The sequence below is a fragment of the Camponotus vicinus genome, unplaced genomic scaffold (assembly GCF_025532165.1).
Source record: "Camponotus vicinus isolate PSW18456_S1 unplaced genomic scaffold, iyCamVici1.0 SCAF_2, whole genome shotgun sequence".
Taxonomy (NCBI): Eukaryota; Metazoa; Arthropoda; class Insecta; order Hymenoptera; family Formicidae; genus Camponotus; species Camponotus vicinus.
The window spans coordinates 4773070-4793247 of record NW_028141956.1 but is presented as its reverse complement, the minus strand read 5'-3'; the positions used below and the strand labels follow the sequence as shown (position 1 = coordinate 4793247).

The 20178-nt window shown below is 36.0% G+C and overlaps 1 protein-coding gene across 3 annotated transcripts in view; it reads right to left on the bottom strand.

Moving 5' to 3' along the window:
• LOC145967218 (uncharacterized) overlaps nucleotides 1–20178 on the bottom strand; it is a 197490-nt gene that overhangs the window by 112254 nt on the left and 65058 nt on the right. For 2 of the 3 annotated variants that reach the window (XM_083091883.1, XM_083091882.1), the window contains exon 2: nucleotides 9184–9331. The gene's annotated coding sequence lies outside the window, so the exon portion shown is untranslated. Of the gene's footprint in view, nucleotides 1–1949; nucleotides 2848–9183; nucleotides 9332–20178 lie in introns of those variants that run through there. The other variant, XM_083091885.1, reaches the window with a different exon arrangement.

Sequence of the window (20178 nt, the reverse complement as noted above, 5' to 3'; positions counted from 1 at the left end):
GAGAGAGAGAGAGAGAAAGAGATTTATTACTTGTCGATATTTATCTGCAACGTAACATTACGCAGAGAAATGAATCATATTTCCATATTTTTATACATGATGAAAATATACAGAATATAAAAGTATATATTTCAAATTTATACAATTTGGATGATTTACATAAAATAATAAATAATACGAAAAATACAGTTTAAGCGTAAAATCATTGATTTTATCAATTTAGATATATCAAGTGGACTTTATCAGTTTTGAAACGAAGTAATATTTCTAAATAAACAAGTAATTTATTTTAATATTTATAGCTGTAATAAGAAATTAATGACGAAACCAGCCAAACCACTCTGTTAATTCATGTATTCGAAGTTACCGAGAGAATAAAATATACTTTGTAATTATGTATGTGAAATTAGTTTTATCTTTAATATTACATTGAATACGATTTAATATTATCTGATGATTCAGAATACACACATACACACACACACACACACACACACACACATTCGAGGATTTCTACACATACATATATTATCTCTATATAGATATTTATTTTCTATGAAATACGATTTCCAGTGTACGTGTCACATTTCGAGATAATCGATGAATGTACATATTTGTATTCGAAACAGATTTATATAAACAGATTTATATTGTAAATTTAAAGTGAAAATAGACACGAATATAAGATTGAAGATAAGTATATGTATTTGGAAAATAATTTTTCGTATGGTAAATAAATATTATCGTTCTCGCCTGATAAAACCGATCCTTTCAACAGTTTGATCGTATTAAAGCACCGAAACGATCAAGTTTTTCTAATGCACAAGTCCGTCGTGCAATAACGTCTCGTGCGTGTGTATATGCGTGTTTGAATGTGTAATCTACCACGCATACAACGCACCGCCCGCTCGCTCATCATAACTTGCGGCGGCATTATAAGTTATATAGGGGCCGCAGATGTGCCGGCCGCGATTGATCCTATTACTATCGTCCTGGGCATCTATCTGTCACGTTCGCGATCGATACCAGGAGGCCAGGAGGAATCTCCATTAATTGTACACGGCCTAAAGCAGAACCGTGTACACATCCGACAGGGCAAACTGCCGCGCTTCATTAAGCGAGAGAAGAAGCTACGAGGCACGAAGAAGGATCTTATTGGATGGGGAATATATACGGATGACATTACTTAAAGTGTAAAGGAGATTATCTCATAAGTGTCTCTGTTAAGACCTGCAGTATCGTACATAATGCGAGATATCGGTTTGCTTCCATTACCTCAACAGAATTTCTACAAGTGTTTCTAACAACAAGTTAGAATTTTTTTGCAATTTCATTTTAATTTAAATAATTTTTTAAATTAAAAATTGCTAGCAAAATGCACGATATTTTTAGGTATTTATTTTTGCTTAAATCAAGTTAATCAAGATTACGCGTATTCATAACAAAAAAAGTTGTAAAAAAATCTTTTCTTTCCTCTTATTTGTTAAAGAAAAATTTACTATAAACTAATAGTCCATAGACATAAAGAATGGCACGAAATGTCCTATACTGGTATAAATTTACAAGGACAATATTTGTCAAGTACACAAGAGCTTTCAGGCAATCTTCCTAGACTCGTCTTTTTCTTTTCTCTCTGTCTCGTTTTACCTAGAAAAAGTATAAAAGAGGTGGAAAGAGCGAGAGAGAAAGATATATATATATATATACGCACACATGAAAGGCGTAGATAAAAATAACAATGTTAGGACAATTTCATCAAACTAAGAAAATAGAGTCTTCCCGACCTCAACATGCCTAAGATTAACAAAAAGATTTTTGTTTCCCTCCGGGAGAGAGAGTTTGCGTCGACTACACTTATCGAACACACACACACACACACACACACACCACTACCCCGGTGCACAGGGTGCGGAACAGAGAGTAAAGCAGAGCATAGCAAGGAACAATACCTATATAGTCGTCGACGGGGCGGAGAGCCGATGAGGGAGAAAGAAAGAGAGAGAGGGAGAGAGATGGAACCCCGATGAAGTTTATCCAGCGCGTATATCCCCGTTTACGTATCCTTTGTCCGTGAGGTAATCCAACGGGAGATGTCAGGAGGGAGAAGAAACAGGAAGGAAAGAGACGACGAAAAGAGAGAGACGGAAGAGGAGCGAAGAGGAGAAAACGATGGAGCAGCAGAGGACCGGCAGTTTTCACGTTACGCGCATGCGTGCGCGGTTTCATTTGTAGTGATACATATGTGTGGATGGGGCTCTCTCTCCCTCTGCCCTCCTGCCTGGGTCTGTAGTTGTGCGCGGAGAGGCGCTGCTACTCCAACAGCATCCGTATCCCGAGGAAGACAACAACCACCAACCAGTGCACCTCTCCGTCGATCGCGTTGTCGCGTAGCACAGCCAATTTGGTGCATAAAAAACCGCGCGTACAGGGACAACAAACGGTGATAACAAACGTTAAACGCACACGTCAGAGTATCGTCATCTATTGCGTAACACGAATGTACTAACACGACACACACACACGGCCGTACACGCATTCCAAAGAGAATGAGAGTGTGTACTCCTATGTACGTATACAGAGATATATATACACACGTATTCACACACATACAAATAGGATTTCCCGGTGGAAGTCGTTGGCTGCGCTCCTGCTGCACTGTTGAACGATTCTCGCGACACCGGGAATCATCGGGCGAATCGAGTCACGGACAACAAGCCATCGGCTACGTCGATCAGCGTTTCATCGACGTTGGGATCAACACACCGGTTCTCTTATTGCGAATAGTCTTTCTCTCTCTCTTTCTCTTGTAAACCGCTTCGCCATGGCATCGATGGTTCGAGCGCTTGGCGTTTACTGAGGTATCGCCGGTCCCTTCCACCGCCAGCGGCCAATACGACCCAGCAGTGGCGTAGCATGCGAAGGATGAGCCGCTCTTGTTCTTTTTAATGAGGTATTTGGACTTGGAATATTTGGACTATTGATAAACTCGCGAGAAACTCTCTCTCTCTCTCTCTTTTTATTGTTAAAATACGTTCGATTGTGTCGAATTACGAATAGAACACATAACAGTAATATGACGTAAACCTTCAATAAATCGAATTTCCTTAGAGAGAAAGATATTGGCAGAAATAAGAGAATAGTTGGAGCATCGACAATATTGTTGGACGTATCAAAATAGAAAACGCGTTCAATTATTGTATAAATAACAATGTTAAAGGTTTTTTTTCCTTATAGAGAAAATTTTTTCACAAATGTTAAAGGTTTTTTTCCTATAGAGAAAATTGACGTTTAGAGATAAGAAGATAATTGGAATATTGATAAACGCGATATAGTGTTTATGTATTTTATGTATTTGTGTGTAAAATAAAAAAGGTATATTTTTGTTATCAAGCTGTTAAATAATAAATTTGTTCGGAAAAAATATTTTAAATATATCAAGTATGATATAAATGATATAAACGAGGTATATTTTTAATATATAACACGTTGTTTTTCTTATATAAATCAAAATAAACAGCATTTAGGTTATCTCAAGTTATTAATAAATACATAAATGAATAGATGTTTAGATTCTCTATAAGATTAATAAGACGAATATGTAATGTGATATCGACTTGATAAATAAGAGAAAGCTATCCTCGCTTCATTGTGTCAGTAATATTTCAAAATTCCTCTTTCCGACATTTGATATAAATTTAAAAAACAAGATATATAATATGTATTTGAGAAATTTATTATATATACAAGGTTATTATATATAAGGTATTATATATAATAAAATCTATAGTAGATAAGAAATATGAAATCTTTTCACGTTAAAAAAAAATTAAATAATAATACGGTGATAAGATTTTACACGTGATTCTCTTAAAAAACTTGATGTTCTCGTAATATTGTCTAAATTTTAAGTAAGGTATCTGGCAGTGGCGTCGCAAGACAGATCTTTCATGTATTACAAAGGAATCTGAAGCTATCTCTGCAACATTGGCGAACTTCCCATATTGTGAATATCTGATTTATCAATCGTTTGAAGGAAATTCAATGTATATTAGGTTCTGAACGGATATGCTATAAAGCCGATACGAACCGAGAATGGTGAAGCGAAAGTGGGACGTGTCTCTCTAACACAAGAGTATATTTGAAGTTATTCCACTCTGATATCGATGACGAGTTCGATATGTATATTGCAGTATTGTTCAAAATAAAGGATATCTTTTATTTATGTCAAAGAAAATTCAATTTATCAGATAATGAAATATGCATTATTTAAATCTCGATACTTTTCAATCTTTTTTGCAAATATTTTTAAATGGAAATATAGATATGTTAAAATAAGATATAAATGTATCTATTGAAATCAATCTACAATGCAGTTAAAATCGTTAAAAATAACATTTCTTCTATTAACATTATAAATTGAATGTCACATTACTAATTGGAATCTTTTATCGTTAAATAATCTAAATTTGCCGATGCAATTATCGATTGTTTTAAAAATAACACGAACGTATCGAAAATTATAATTGCTTTTGAGATCTAATTTCATTGATTTCATTTAAATAGACTTGCAGATATTTAGAATAAAGCCAGTTTCGGGAAATTGTATTTTTCCAAAATAGTTTATATCATCAATGATAATAGATATTCTGAATGAGACGTTCTACAAATATTTTTTACTATGATCGGCCATCAAGATCATTAAAACGATGCCGGGCTGAGGCGAGAAGAATTTAATGCTAACAAACAGGCTTATGCAATCCCTCTCAAGTTTACCACTTTATCTCGAGGTTTATTTAGAACATGTTGGAGCACCTGTCTGCGGTTAGGACACACCGTGCGTTCTACACTAAACGAAACATGGCTTAACGATTCGACGCCACTGCCAAACAGCGGTATCGATATAGTTCCATCTACGTTGGATATACGCCTGGTTTTTTATAAATCCATTCGGATCTACCTGTTTTCCTCTAAACAGAACTCGAAGAGAATTTCTTTTATCTTCGTCTACCGATATTGCTTTCATTGTATAATACCTCTGTGTGATCGACCCTTTCTGTGTATGTATGTCTGTCCTTCTTTCTCTCGCCCCTTCGTCTTTCCCCTCGTCCTTCACTCCATTACCTCGTATCGCCCTTTTCATCATCTCATTTTATCGCTCTCTATCTCTCGCGCTCTCCCTTCATATCGAATATATAGGGGATTTGATAATTGGTAGAACAATCGAAAGAGAACAATTTAGGAAGAGAGCGCGAGGGAATTTTAAATACTTCGGAGCAGCGCGCTATATCGTATGTTACATCTGTATATTTTCACGAGAAAAGTAAAAGAGTTTACTCATTCCTTCGTGCAGTTTTAATATTTAGAATTGCATGAATTTCTCAATTTTCGCGGACTCTTTGATCAACTTGAATCAACGTCGAATCTGAATTTTTCGCGTTAATTAATGTATCCGCTCGCGCAAATCAAAAGAGAGAGAGTAATTCTAATTTTAAAACATTCTATCTAATAAAAAAATCAATATTGCATCTAAAATAAAGAATATTAATTTTTTCCATGTATTTAAACATATTTCATCGTAACAAATATTTACTAAAATATTTCTTTCCAGATAAATGACGAATTATTTCATAAAGTCCCTCTCAATAGCAGATTGAATTTAATCTCTCTCTTGGTTCCCTCTTGAAAATCGAGGTGGGCTTGGTGCGAGTGATCTTGCATCCTTCCTCGTGGCGTTCACGCGAGCACGCTTCGCGATCAATCTTGTTTCGAGGCGGTGGAGTGGTCTCTTTATCGTGTCGGCACGAAGGAAAAATTGGAATCATGAGGAATAAGACGAGGAAGATGCGACGATGCGATACGCGGCTCGAACCGACTGCCATTTATTTGTTCCAGCCGCTCCGCGCCGCGGCGAGGAGAGTCGATCATTCTCAATTAACGCTCCCCCTCGTGACCGCTGCTAAATTATACCCGTCTCGTACCTTCTGTCTGCCTTCCGCGTGGGCGTCGCGTGTTTATTAATCTCCGCGCGTTGTGCTGCGCGTTAATTGCCCGTAAATGAGACAGAGAGTTGCGTTCGTTGGCGCTCGATGAGCTCAATGGCTACCGCGATTCGGCATAAATTCATAATTAATGGCTTTATTTCCGCAACAACGCGTATCTTTCGTATTTGTAAACCGAAGCAACCTTAAAAGGCTCGAATTCCATTCTATCTTCATTACGTGACTCTCCATAGATTTATTTCTATTTTACATGGAGGAAAAAATGATAGTGGAATAGTTGTTTAAATTAAATAATTATTATTGCATCTTTCAATTTTTAATTTTGACAAAATAAATTTATGGAAATAAAGAATATATATAGTAGTTTTTGCGAGCTTATTAATAGATTCTCTTACATTCTTATTTCATGTTATTTTTTTTTACTTTATTAGCACTATTTTTACGCGTATTGATTCCTTTTAATTCGATACACAACTCGTGAGACGAATTTTTCAGACAATTGAATACATCGACTCTCTCAGCGAGCTCTCCTACTTTCTATTCATGATACTTTACACCAATTTACGGAATGGATGGTAATTTATAATAAGGTAGTCGATTCATATTCTAGCATCTGAGCTTCGCTACCGTATCATAAGCGTAATGCAATGAGGATGCATTAAAGGCAGCGGCGCATATTCAAATCACGTCGCGGTCGATAAATATGTAGTGAGCTCGTACGTTCTGACAATAAAATACTACACTCCGTGTAGTTGATTCGCACTGTCAGATAAAAATGATAAAGCGAATACTAAGTACAATTTATACAAAAAAATCGTATTTTATGTATCTATCATTATATGTATATAAAATATAATACGTGTCTCCATCAAATCAAGATTTAATCACACTTTTGTTACGTAATTCTTTTTTTTTTAATTGCGTCACTCGTCTCAATGATGAATTTCTGCTCAAAGCTATCCATAAATGTCAAATTTCTTGATATTTATAATTCTGTCATTTCTCGACACTTATGAATAGTAAAATAGTTAAAAATTTCGAAAAAAATTAGAGAATTATTTACATGATATAAATATTTTGTAAATATTTTTTATCGAACTTTTCAACTATTTTAACTTTCTCAGATTAATTTTAAGTGTTTTAAATTAAATTAAATTATTTTTTAGTTATTGTAAAAGCCTCCAAAATAAATAATAAGTCGATTTATACATGGGAAATTGTTTTAGTCTTTTGTATCGCTTTTCAATTGCGATCAAAAAAGGTAATTGGATCAAGCTACTTTGCATTTTTCTACAGTTTCAAATTTATCGGAACTTCTCTTGTCGGGACTAACCGAGCGAAAGAGGGAATGTGCGCGTTTGCGTTAACGAGAACATTCATAAATTCAACCGCCGGGTTTTTTATTTTTTTTATTATTACACAAATGGATTCATGGATTTACGGGACAACCGGATATCTGATATTGATGTCGTTACATTAGCGTTGACATTTTATCGCGCGTGTCACCGTTTATTATCGATAAAGAAAGGCAAAAGGTAAAAAGACCCTATTCGTACAACGGTAATTATAATTTTTCGTCGAACGCGCATTTCGATCGACGTGTAAACTGTATGTCCAACGACGATAAAATCGATGAAGACCTTCGACTCGCGCTGATATAAATCAAAGGAACGACTCCAGATGTTTCTTGCACCTTATAATAGCATTCGACTACTTCTAATAACCTTGCTCCGGTATAACTGGAAATAAATTATTCGAAAGCGATCGTTTTCCATCGGATATCGCTCATCAAACGTAACGATCACTTTTGTGATTTAATTCCGAGGATACGCACAAAAGATAAGATACAGAGAGCTATGTGGATCGATAATTTCTAATGTTTTACGCAAAAAGAAGCGTTTTTATATATTTTTGTATATAATATATATAAATATAAATTTATGACGAAATTTTATATATATAAATTTATGATGAAAATCTCACCAGAAAGAACAAGAAAAAATGAATCAAATATAAACAAAAAATATATAATAATCTCAATATATATATTCCATACTATAAAAACAATATCCATATATTCACGTGACAAACTTTAATTAAATGTAAAAACTTTGAAATACAAGAGGATTGCATTCCCGACGGAAACGTTCTCGACCAGGACGTTAAAAGTCGAGCTAAAATACAGGACATTCTCCCCTATATACAGGACATCTGGCAACGCTATCTCGTAGCGCCTTCTCTTCATGCTACGCCCGACGAAGGCTTCTCTCTCTCTTTCTCCTTCTCTCTCTTTACCGCGTAGAAGCCATTAAAGACCTTACCGTGCAACGTAGTTGTGGAAGGATGAAAATTGCCGCGGCACGAAAAGAGGGAAAGAAGCTCCCCGCCGTTAAGAGAACTTTCAACGTGTCGACTTCTTCCGTGAATCGCGCAACGAGGTTCTGTTAAACTGCTCCTTTGTCTAGTGAACTAATAGCGACGGGAAAATGTCGAACGTAAATTTTTTTTTTCTCCGAGAAGAGGTGCTCGTGTTTAGAAAACTTCGTCTTCGCGAACGCGCGCGCGAATTCTTTTAAAAATACTGATAAACTTTCCCCGTTAAATATAAAAGTAGTAGTATCGTCAAGCGTTTTTTTATTCCAACGTCGAAGAAACAATAGAAAATAGATCCAACTGACATTTTTTTTAGTAATTCACGATACCTTTGTAAAGATCAATAGAACAAAATTCAATACCAGCCTTTTATAAAAATCAATTATAAATTGGAAATTGCAAATTTTTTAAAATTTTAGTATCGTCAAGCATTTTTTTATTCCAACGCCGAAGAAACAATGGAAAATAGATCCAACTGACATTTTTTTTTTAGTAATTCACGATATCTTTGTAAAGATCAATAGAACAAAATTCATTACCAGCCTTTTATAAAAATCAATTATAAATTGGAAATTGCAAATTTTTTAAAATTTTAATTGCGTTTTAATAACCATTCAGCAATTAAAGTTAAAACCTAACGTAACATGTTTTAAAGATCAATAAAATCATGTCGTTAATATAAAATAATGTTTTCGAAAGAATATTAAATGATGGGCAAGAAAAACAATCTATATAAATATCACGTAGCCGATCCAAAGAAATGAAGGAATAACTGGAGATTGCAATTACAAACTACAAAGAATTTACTTACCTTCACCTTAAAGTCGCGACTTAATTTCCTTGCCTTTGGTTGGGAAAATAACGGTACATTATCCTTTGACATCCTGAATCTGGTCTTTAAATGAAGAAGCTTCATCCTCTCTTCTCCGGAAATTGTCTCATCTTCGCCAATGACTCGACTGTAAACACAACATTTAAAACTCATGTTTAGATAAATACAAAATAAAAATCTCTTTTAAAAATATTCTTTTCTTTCTTTCCTTTTTTCGATCGTAGACAAAGTAAAAAAATTTAGATTCTATTACCTTCGAATCTTTCCTCTTTAATTTATATTGCGATCTTTTACATTAACAAAACACTTCTCAGATAATCCTTAAAATACACTTACGCCTAAAATACAAAAGTAATAGATATTTCGAGTTCAAGCTATGTTAAAGTGGGCAGAATCCTGGATTTTGAAGTTTCGATTGAGAGATATACATATTAACAAGGCAGGAATACAACTTTGTAACTGCTCGTCGGTTGTCCACAACAAGCTGTTCGCAAACTTGGGTAGGAATAAATTGAGAATACAGGTCGCGAGCAGTTTACGCCCGATGAATCAAGTGTGCCCGAACTTCAGTTGTGGCCATATTTGGAATACAGACGACGTGAGAGAGTTTGTTCGCAAATATTCATATAAATTTGCTACCATGGCTTGCTATCTAAGTGTATGAATTTATTCTCGAAACGAGCGAGTCGTGTCGCTGGAATAATAATGTGCTTTTACCTCATTCAACCCGAGTCAAATGAAATTTAAAGATCGTCTCACATTTGTACGTGTAATGCCGACATCACGTTAAAATATTTTTCTAACTTAAATATTGATTTAACCACTTGTCAGCCTAGTCAGTCAGAAATGCCGGAAATTCGAAGCAATTTATAAACGAATCTTACTTTGTAATTTTTCAACCTTATCGAATATATTGGAATAATATAACCAAATATGTAAATTGCACTCCGACTAATATAATTTCATCAATTCGATTGTAAAAATACACGATAATAATGTTTTGCATAGTGCGAATAAATTTTAAATTTAACGTAATATCGCACACATGAATAGATCTTTCTACGCTTTCACGGCAGTTAACAACATTATCAAGTCGAGCGGATTTTAATTATGACGACAAAATTACGAGCGAAATACAGTCTTCATTTATAAGATCGTAGCTTCTTGGAAAGCAACGGTTATTTGCCGCTAAATTACTTTCGTACGTAATACCTGAATATGCATTCGCGTTCGCACTCACACACGTATTCATCCGTTACACTAATGTCGACCGAGTAGCGGAAATTGCACGACAAGCAAGGATACCGTTCCGAATAGCAAAGCATAAAACCGGCGATGAAAACTCGCCGAAGAATACTTTTCCGTTTTACGCGCGTGATTACGTTCGCGCCGGCAAAATGTCTTTCGGATTCTTTCACTCCAAACTTAAATATTTTCCAGATTAAACGAGATTTTTTTCCGTGAATCGGAATTCCGACGTTTTAAACCGTTTCGCTCCCGTGGCCCTCGAATATTTTGCAACATTCCGTTGCGATGAAAAGACAAACGCGAAAATAAACGCCCTTTCAAAAATCAAACGCGCCAGAGATATTTCTCGACGAGAGGAAACAACTTTATTTACGCGTACGCGGATGATAATTACTGATATTAACATTGATTGCGTTCGAATATATCATAGTTTCATCTCGATAGAGATTATTCTAGTTATAGAGAGTACATGAAATTAAACGGAATCGAAACGTTATAATATCATTATCGCGTATAAATATCATTTTCTCTCGCTATTGTACTGCAGACTTACCGAAATTATGCTGGTTTTATACTTGTTTATCATCACACAACACTGTATCAATATGGACGCGACACTTGACTGCAGTCAAATGATTGGCAATTGCGCCGCGCGACTCATCGATATGTAAAGGTATTCGTAAATATGGATTATTCGTTACTCGAATGCACGAGTATTGCATAAACAGAAGCTCGCCGGCGCATGTATATCGATAGCGAGTAAGGCGCGATATACACGTATACAAGGACCGGGAGTTTCATTCTAGAAATTCAATCTATTCACCCCCGCGCTTGCTTCGCTCTCGGCGACCACGCGCGCCAGAACGATTGATTTTTGCCGCAACGTTCCAACGAGAGCCTCCGAGTAATTACGTACCGTTGACGTTTAATGGAAGCGACATTATTGGATTCTCGTTACTCCGACATTCATTCCCGGCCGCGTTATGATCGAGGAAGGCTTTTTTTTTCGCGCGAATTCGTCGGCGAAGCTCAACGCCGGAAAACGAGCATCATTGTATTTGTGCGAATGTGTAATCGATACACGACACACTTGGAACTTTTACTTCGCCATATTTGACAGCGGTGGAAACAATTATTTCATCTTTGGAGTCGAATTTTTATCACTCAGACAAATCGCGCGTCTCCGGAAATCGTCAATTCCGGATAATTAATCGCGATCTTCTCGATCGACTTAATTGAAGCGAGACGACGAGCCTCTCGATTCAACCGACGTTCAATGAGGGACGCGTTCCTCGCGACGCGTAATTCAACCCGCTCGATGAATCTGACAATGAGCGTTAACGACGACGACAACGATGACAAACCGTTGTTCAACTCCTAGAGAGCCCGACTAGGTCGAGCAAAGGCCGCGGTCTTAATTTATGCGCAATCGCTCGGCCGGTCGATTTATTTGTTTTATAAGCCGCCTGTAATTGGCCACTGACAGCAGCTGTCCCGAGACCGGCTACAATATTCGCGATACATTATTCATGCCGCGACGATTCTCTTCCCTCCCGGCATCCCCCTCCTTCCCCTCCTCCGGAGCTCGTGTCTAACTCCAGCTCGTCTCGTCTGTCTACGACTCGCGTGTGATACGACCAACTGCTTCCCTACGACACGTTGTATCGACTAGTCGCATGCACACCACCTCTTTGTGCTTTTTGCGCTCCTTTTAGCATAAGGCTCGTAAGAAGCGCATCGCATTTTCAACACAAGTTAACCTTTGTACCCCCAACTCGGCAGTTTCCCATAAATTCGACAGTTTGCACGCGGACAAGTGTATCGTCCGAAATTTCCCCGGTGACCGGATTTCCGTAGCCTCAACACACATTTTTGCCCAGTGTTTTTATTTTCCCTCCGGGAAAAAAGAAATATATGTAGCGCTTGTCAATTGTAGCTGTAGATATCTTTTTAAACTCTCGGACATCTTTCGAATATTTGTTAAATTTTTATGCCAAAATAAAAAAAAAAGATAAAAATGTTGATAGAATATTTATTTTAATAATGTAGCGCGTCCAAAATCTATCAAATGACGTTTTAGCAATTTTATCGGGTAGCATTTTATTTTATAAAGTCGCTTTTCCTTGTAAAAAATAACCGCGGTAAAAATCATAAAAAATTAATCAGAGTGAGAATTTTTTAAGTATTTTCCTTTCATTTCTCTTAATCATTTTTAACCGAAGGGAGAATATTTTTTTCACGAGCAATTCGATTGAATACAAACGCATCTCGGGACTGAAATAAAAGATTGGCGTTATAAATCGAGAGCGAGACGGCAGACAAACGTCGATTCTCGTAAAATTGATCGCTGCGACAGACCCGATACACGAGCACAGTGTGTAGAGGATAATAATCGTTCGATCGTGACAATCGATGGCAGCTTCATCGGCAGCGAATGATAGAGCTTCATGGTCGGAAAAGGGGAGGGGGGGATGACTCTCTCGAAGGGCTTTCAAAAGCTCGTTACAATGATCGACAACTACGGATGACCGACCGTGAAATCTTTTGACCGACACTGTCAACCGACACAAACTGGAATCAGGAATGTGACCATTGTACAACAAAACAAGCCACAACTAGAATTTTAAAATATCCTGGTTATTTCAATTTTTCCGCTTTGCTTCTTTCTTGACTTTTGTGGAATGAAATAATAGTGATTTACAACATTTACAGATCAACGAAGCAATGAAAACTGAATAAACAAATAGAAGATAAAGAGAGCTCGTATATCAAAGATAATAAGATAATAAGAATATGAAAAGAGAAAAAGAGAGAGAAAGAAAGAGAACGTTATATTTTATGATATTTTATGACATTAATATAGCTTCCAAATTACTATCAATGATTAATGAATCGTTCCATTTAAGCTTCAATTTTATTTATTTCGATCGATATTTAATGTTAACGAGAACAAAGAAACGATTATAGTGAACTTTAGTATTCAAAAAAGCCCGACAGGTCTCGATACATCACTGAATCACGCTCTCGGCCTTCACATTCAAGGACCATTACGCGCGATCGTCCACACGATGGTATTTAATCTTGTTTGACGGACGATTTGTCGCATTTACACCAAGCGTGATGAAAAGAACGGTTAAAAGGCGCCGTTTCCGATCGATGACCACATTGTTCCCGCTAAATGATGCTTAGATTTATTATATCGATCTATGTGTGTGGCTGTGATATGAAACTTCCTTTCTTTACTTTATCAAAATTTTTTCTTTCTTATTTCATCGAGTAATTTACATATCAAATCACAGTAAATGAAAAAATGTATATAAATATGTACATTTTTATCGAAGAATTTAAATTATTTAACAATCCTAAAAATTGAAATTTCCAAAAATTCTTTTCGATTTTTTTTTGTGTGAAATATTTTTACTTAAGAAGTAAATTGATGAAGATAACTTCGAGAAAAGATTTCTTTTACGATATACTTGGAAAACCATTAAAATTTTACCTAAATATTTTTCGATATCTTTAGATCTAAAGATCTCGTTTTTTACTTTGGTTTTCTGTTTCGAAAGAATTTCTTTGTATGGGCCGAAATAATATCTTCGGGTTTCTCGGAGCCATAAAGAGAACTTGTCGGTGATAATCGACGAAAGGTACAACATCACGCAAAAGTCTGTCCCCTCGAATCAGTTCTGAACTGACTTGTGTCGAAGTGTTTCGTGTCGTGGCATATAACTCGACTCGATTACTGTGATTATCACATGTGGCGCGCACATAATACATCCGTCACCGTTATACTTTCTAACATTCGATTCGATCGTGAACAAAAATTTGCTATAAGAAGGGAAGTCTTCGCGAAAGACGCGAAAGTTTATATAACTCTCTAAAGTTCACATCTAATTTAAAAAATTTTAACAAATTAGAAATTTTATTTTTTTTCATTAATACAATTATAAAAATTAAAACACATAATATATTTGAAGAAAAAACAGGAAATTATATATCTTATAATTATTATAAATGTTGAAAAATCCTAAACTTAATTTTTATTAAATTTAATTTTTACTTAAAAATATTTTTCTTGAAAAACTATAAGATATATTGAATCACTATTTTATATCATTATATTATATTGAAAAATATACTTAATTCGCAGAGATAAATCATTATATAAATTATTTAGAAAAGATTAAAATATTCTCAAGTCTTCTCTGCTTACAGACCAATTATATCTCATTAGTTTAGCTTCGACACGATGTCGGCAATGCTAGAATACTTGGTTGGTTTCGATAATCGATCAGTTTTTTGATGCCGATATACGGAAAAAATCATGTTCGTCTAAGCGCCCTTTAATTATGTTTTCTCAGTTTATTGCTTAACGAGTACCTCGAAATCACGATCTGCTGGCTTGTCTATCATTAATCGGTATCGATTAGGAGCGGTCGTTCAGCTAGAAGCGCAATTTTCGCGCGCGATAGTGATAAAAAAAAATATTCTCGCGCAAACGTTTATATCAGATTAAGCCCGATAAGTATACCGATTAAATATACCGCTTCATCACGTTAAGCTGAAATTCGAAATTACGATGGCAAACGATAATTTTTTTCTTTTTATATCAGATCAAACTGATAGCTTTCTGAATTCTTCAAGAATAAATTAATTTTTAAAAAAGTCAAAAGATAACATTTTTCACGATAAGAGATAACCAGAGAATATTAAATATAAACATATATATATATACAGGGTTTAGCAAAAGTGTGGAAACCCCTTAATATTTCGAAAAATACGCATTTAAAAAAAAAATGTTTCATACAAAAGTTATAGGGTTTTATGTGGCGCATTACACAGCAACATTATTATGACCTCGAATAGCGTTGTCAAGGTTATGTGAAGGTCACCTCCAACTTTTTAAATGGGACACCCTATATGCTTTTGCATATTCTTGTAGCTTATCTCGAGAGCTTTCCAAAACACTATAATTAAGTTAGTTTTCATTAAGTACTTTCCGAGTTATGAGGCTTGAAATCATTTCTTAATTTTACATAAACCATAAAACATCTTGTAAAATATTCATTTTTCGATTATCTTACCTTAATACTTTTATGTACAAAATAATGAGAGGAATCAATTGGTGTAAAGAAAACACATAGTTGTTTTGAAGAAAAAATATGTAATTTGCAATTAACAATTCCATATTTTTTCTTAAAAACAACTGTGTGTTTTCTTTACACTAATTGATTCCTCTCATTATTTTGTACATAAAAGTATTAAAGTAAGATAATCGAAAAATGAATATTTTACAAGATATTTTATGGTTTATGTAAAATTAAGAAATGATTTGAAGCCTCATAACTCGGAAAGTACTTAATGAAAACTAACTTAATTATAGTGTTTTGGAAAGCTCTCGAGATAAGCTACAAGAATATGCAAAAGCATATAGGGTGTCCCATTTAAAAAGTTGGAGGTGACCTTCACATAACCTTGACAACGCTATTCGAGGTCATAATAATGTTGCTGTGTAATGCGCCACATAAAACCCTATAACTTTTGTATGAAACATTTTTTTTTTAAATGCGTATTTTTCGAAATATTAAGGGGTTTCCACACTTTTGCTAAACCCTGTATAATATTATGTATATGTATTAGTGTAACATTTTTTATCTCAATGTTTAAGCAAATTAAATTACTATTATTCTTAAAAAAGAAGAGAAAAAGAAAAGCAGTGATGTATGACTTTTATGAGCTTTTGAAAAAAATTGATGAAAAATCGATATACTTCGGAAAGCGATTCAAGCAATTAATGTGCCTATTCATGTAGCAAGCGAAAGTCATTCGAGAGCGTTCAAACTCTATTAATGATTTTGGATGCACCAAACGCCTTCGTTAGTGCAATTCGTTCGAATTAACTTTTTACAATTTATACGAATAGCGAGGACAGAAAAATTCATATCTTTTGTTTGCGGGAGTTTAACATAACAAAGAAATATGAAAGCCTCGCTCTCTGTGACATAAATCCAACAGTTTGAAACTTTTTGAAATGGGGGGAAACTTTTTTTTGTGAATTTGCAGAGCATTTGTCAGATGTATAAAAAAATATTATTTATTTATTTTTATTTAATTAATACTTTAATCGCTATTTAAAGATAACGAGGTTATCTGCGTTTCCCGATAAAAGGCAGACAGATATATTCGCATACTAATGATACAAAATATAGAAATGTGTACCTTCCTTATGAGGAGATAGACGATATGGCAATTTATTTTTCAATGGCAAAAGTAACAACTAGAATGATCTTACTTTGCGCTTACGCAGCCGAACGCGTGGGTTTTGTATGCATTGATAATTGCAGGCCCCTTATCGTTGTGATATTTGAGCAGCTGGGATCACCTCATGCTATACAAACGCTCTTAATGAGTCGTATTTAAGCTCACAAAACTGTCGCACAAATATTTGCCGAGGCTGATTCCAGCCGCCAAATATTATTTCCGATCAGTCACGCATATCATGTTTCCCCGATAGGTGTATTTCAACAATATTGATACGTCATTGTCAATATTTAATATTTTCGACATTAATAGTTTCTTTTTAATTATGGTTAAATGTCAAAGAGGAAAATATCTCTTAAAAATTTGGATGAGGAAAGAATTATAAAAATGTAATTACGCGAAAATGCACCAACTTAAATATACTAATTTAATAAAATTGGATTATACATTATATTTTAATATATTATATATTTTATACGTATAATTAAATTAATATTCGTATTATAATATTTGTATCGATAAGGATAATACTCTATCTGCTATTAATATCACACAATATCATCTTTCAGTTGACAACATTTTCCTCGTAATTACATTTTACGATGCTGCGCGGCTCAATCGAGTGTTAATAATCTAAAAAATTTTAAAAGGATGATTCGCGCGCTTCGAAAGGCACTCAATTAATTAATCCGAGCCGGAAAAAATTGAGGAATCGATTCGTCCGCTTGGATGACCGCGATCGAATTAATCGCGCGGTAAAACGCGATATCGCACGCGCTCTAATTTCGAATCCATTTACCCTAATCCCCCGTGGAGAGGCCAGAAAGAGAAGGAGAGGGACGAGGGACAGAGAGCGGCGTCGCGACGCTGTCACACGCGTTATCGATCAGCAACCGGGGCAGGAGGAGAGCGAGAGAGAGAGAGCGAGAGAGAGAGAGAGAGAGGGGAGGGAAGGGTGGGGAGGAGAGAGGAGGGGGAGAATCATCCACCACATAGCCGGTGACATGAGGTGAACCCGGCCATTTTGAAAACCACCGTGTTGCTTTACCATAAAACCCGGGCTGTAACGTTTCACGACGGGTTATATGGGCGAAAACACGCTCGTTAAAGCGCGCGCCATCGAAAAACTCTCGCGTGGCGTGTTATACGGAAAAATCGATGCCGCCGCTTTAACGTCGCGATAAATCCTACAGTATTGCGTCGCGTAAACGCCGCAATTTTTATTATTTCAATTTCGTTCCGCGCGCGCTTCCGCTCCCTCGTCCGACGTCTCGACGCAATTATTCGTCGGTATGGAATGTAAATTCTTCTATGGTTCTCCCCATCTCCCCATCCCTCCTCCCCCTGTCATCTATCCGCTCTCAAACTAGAGATGCTGAAACTTTCGCGAGCATCGATACTTGGTTATCCGCGATTATCGAAGCACCATAAGTACCTCGACAAATATAGTAGTTGCCCATAACACAAAGTGCATCGTAACACGAAGAGCTTATCGTTGTAAGATAAAATAGTCGTTAACAACGATTAATCATTTCAATTATCGATTTAAAGTTAACACGTTTATTTGCCAATCTGTTTCTGAAAAATCGTCGAGTGACATTTATTAATAATTAAATCAATAGTCCTTATGTCGCGACGTGCAAGTCGACTCGCCGCGGGAATATTAATAGCCAAATATTAATAAAGCAAATGCGCGAGAACAAATTCATTAGAGGCCGTGTGTCGGATCGCGTTATGTTAATTGCAAGTCACTTTGTATGCAAAACGAATGCAAGAATCGACATGGTATTATTTATAATGACCATGCCGCGCGCTAGTATAATCGCCGTGTGTACGACATCGTAAGCGACACTGATTGCGTTTTGCGGCCGTGTACCTGATTTCGTCGAACAGTTCATTGTGCACGAACACGGCCGAGCAACTGTAATCGGTGAGCACGATTAACCGCAAGGACAACCGACTTTGGTTTCCCCCATTCAGGGACGATTTAAGATACCTTCTAAATACCTTTTGCAAAATAATCTTTGAGACCTCTTTGTTTCTACGATACAATACAAAGGTACGAGAAAACACCTATTGTGGAAATTTAAGATTGCAGATTTTTCTCTTGACTGAAGGATCATCTTTAGGAGGATTTAAATGACGAAGAATAAAATGAAACATATATATCTTTGCATTAAAATTACAAATATGTGCAATAAAAACGAGAGCTATTTCTTTGAAGTAATTAAGAAATCATTTATGTTATGTGAAATTATGTGGAATTAATTGAAAAATAAATAATGTTACGTATGTTAATTTTACTCATTATTTCAAACAACAGTTTATCAGCAAAATTAGAAACGATAAATCACTAGAGAAATGTATGAGGGAAAACTAGGTACGGTGTATACTTGTGCAGTAAATACATCTTGTTTCATATTGGCGATGTGCCAACTATTTAAGACTTGAACAAATCCATGTCTGTATTACACACTAGCGCGATATGCAGTAGTGATGAAAAAACAAAATAATGACATCGCGCCACATTATTCGATAATAACTACGAATGCATAATAATCCTATTTGCATTGAAATCCATGAATCTATTTATAATCTGATTTGCATGCATAAAATGTTAATCGTTCGTCGAGCGTATACTGTTAACCGAACGGATTGTCATGTGGACGGTAAAAAGCAGCTGTACTATATTTCTTTCCTCTTTCTTTCTTTCTCTCCCGAATACATAAATATGCATGATGTATTTGGGGAAAGGTGGACAGATGGATTCCAAATTAAAAAAAAAATTTGTTATTATAATCATCAAAGCGGTCTCCTAGTATTCGTGGTAATTCGTCTTGTTTCGAAAGCGCGGGACGTGTATGGAAATGCGAACTTGAAAGCAACGAAGGTAACTGCAGTTTTACCGCGCTCCGATTCATGGTCCGAGCGAACGCGCGTGCTATCCGCCGCGGACCCGTAACGAGTTCCTGCCTCGTAAATAAAGCGAAGCGCCTTTGACAGCGACGCCTCCCGCGCATTGGCGGCGGCTTTACGAGTTCTCGACTACGTAAGTACGTAGGCGTGCGCGGCACACATACGCACGCACACACGTATCGAGCGTGCGTGCACGTTTGCGGAGAACACGGTGTGCACATACATACAGACGGGTAGAGCGTATAGTATACATGACAGACAGAGAGAGAGGGAGAACTCGCCGGCTATACAAAGCCCATATGGCGTGTGAAACACCGATGCTGTCGTTGTGAGACGCGACACGACAATATCGATGTGATGTGGTACACTCTCGGCGGATGCTGACTGAAGTGATAGTGCAGAGAGGAACCAGAAAAGATATGTGTGTGTATATATATATATATATATATATATCACATATATATATATCACACATATATATGTATACATATATATAGAAGAAGAGAGAAGGAGAGAGAATGCAGTAAGGAGCGCATACTACAAGGCACT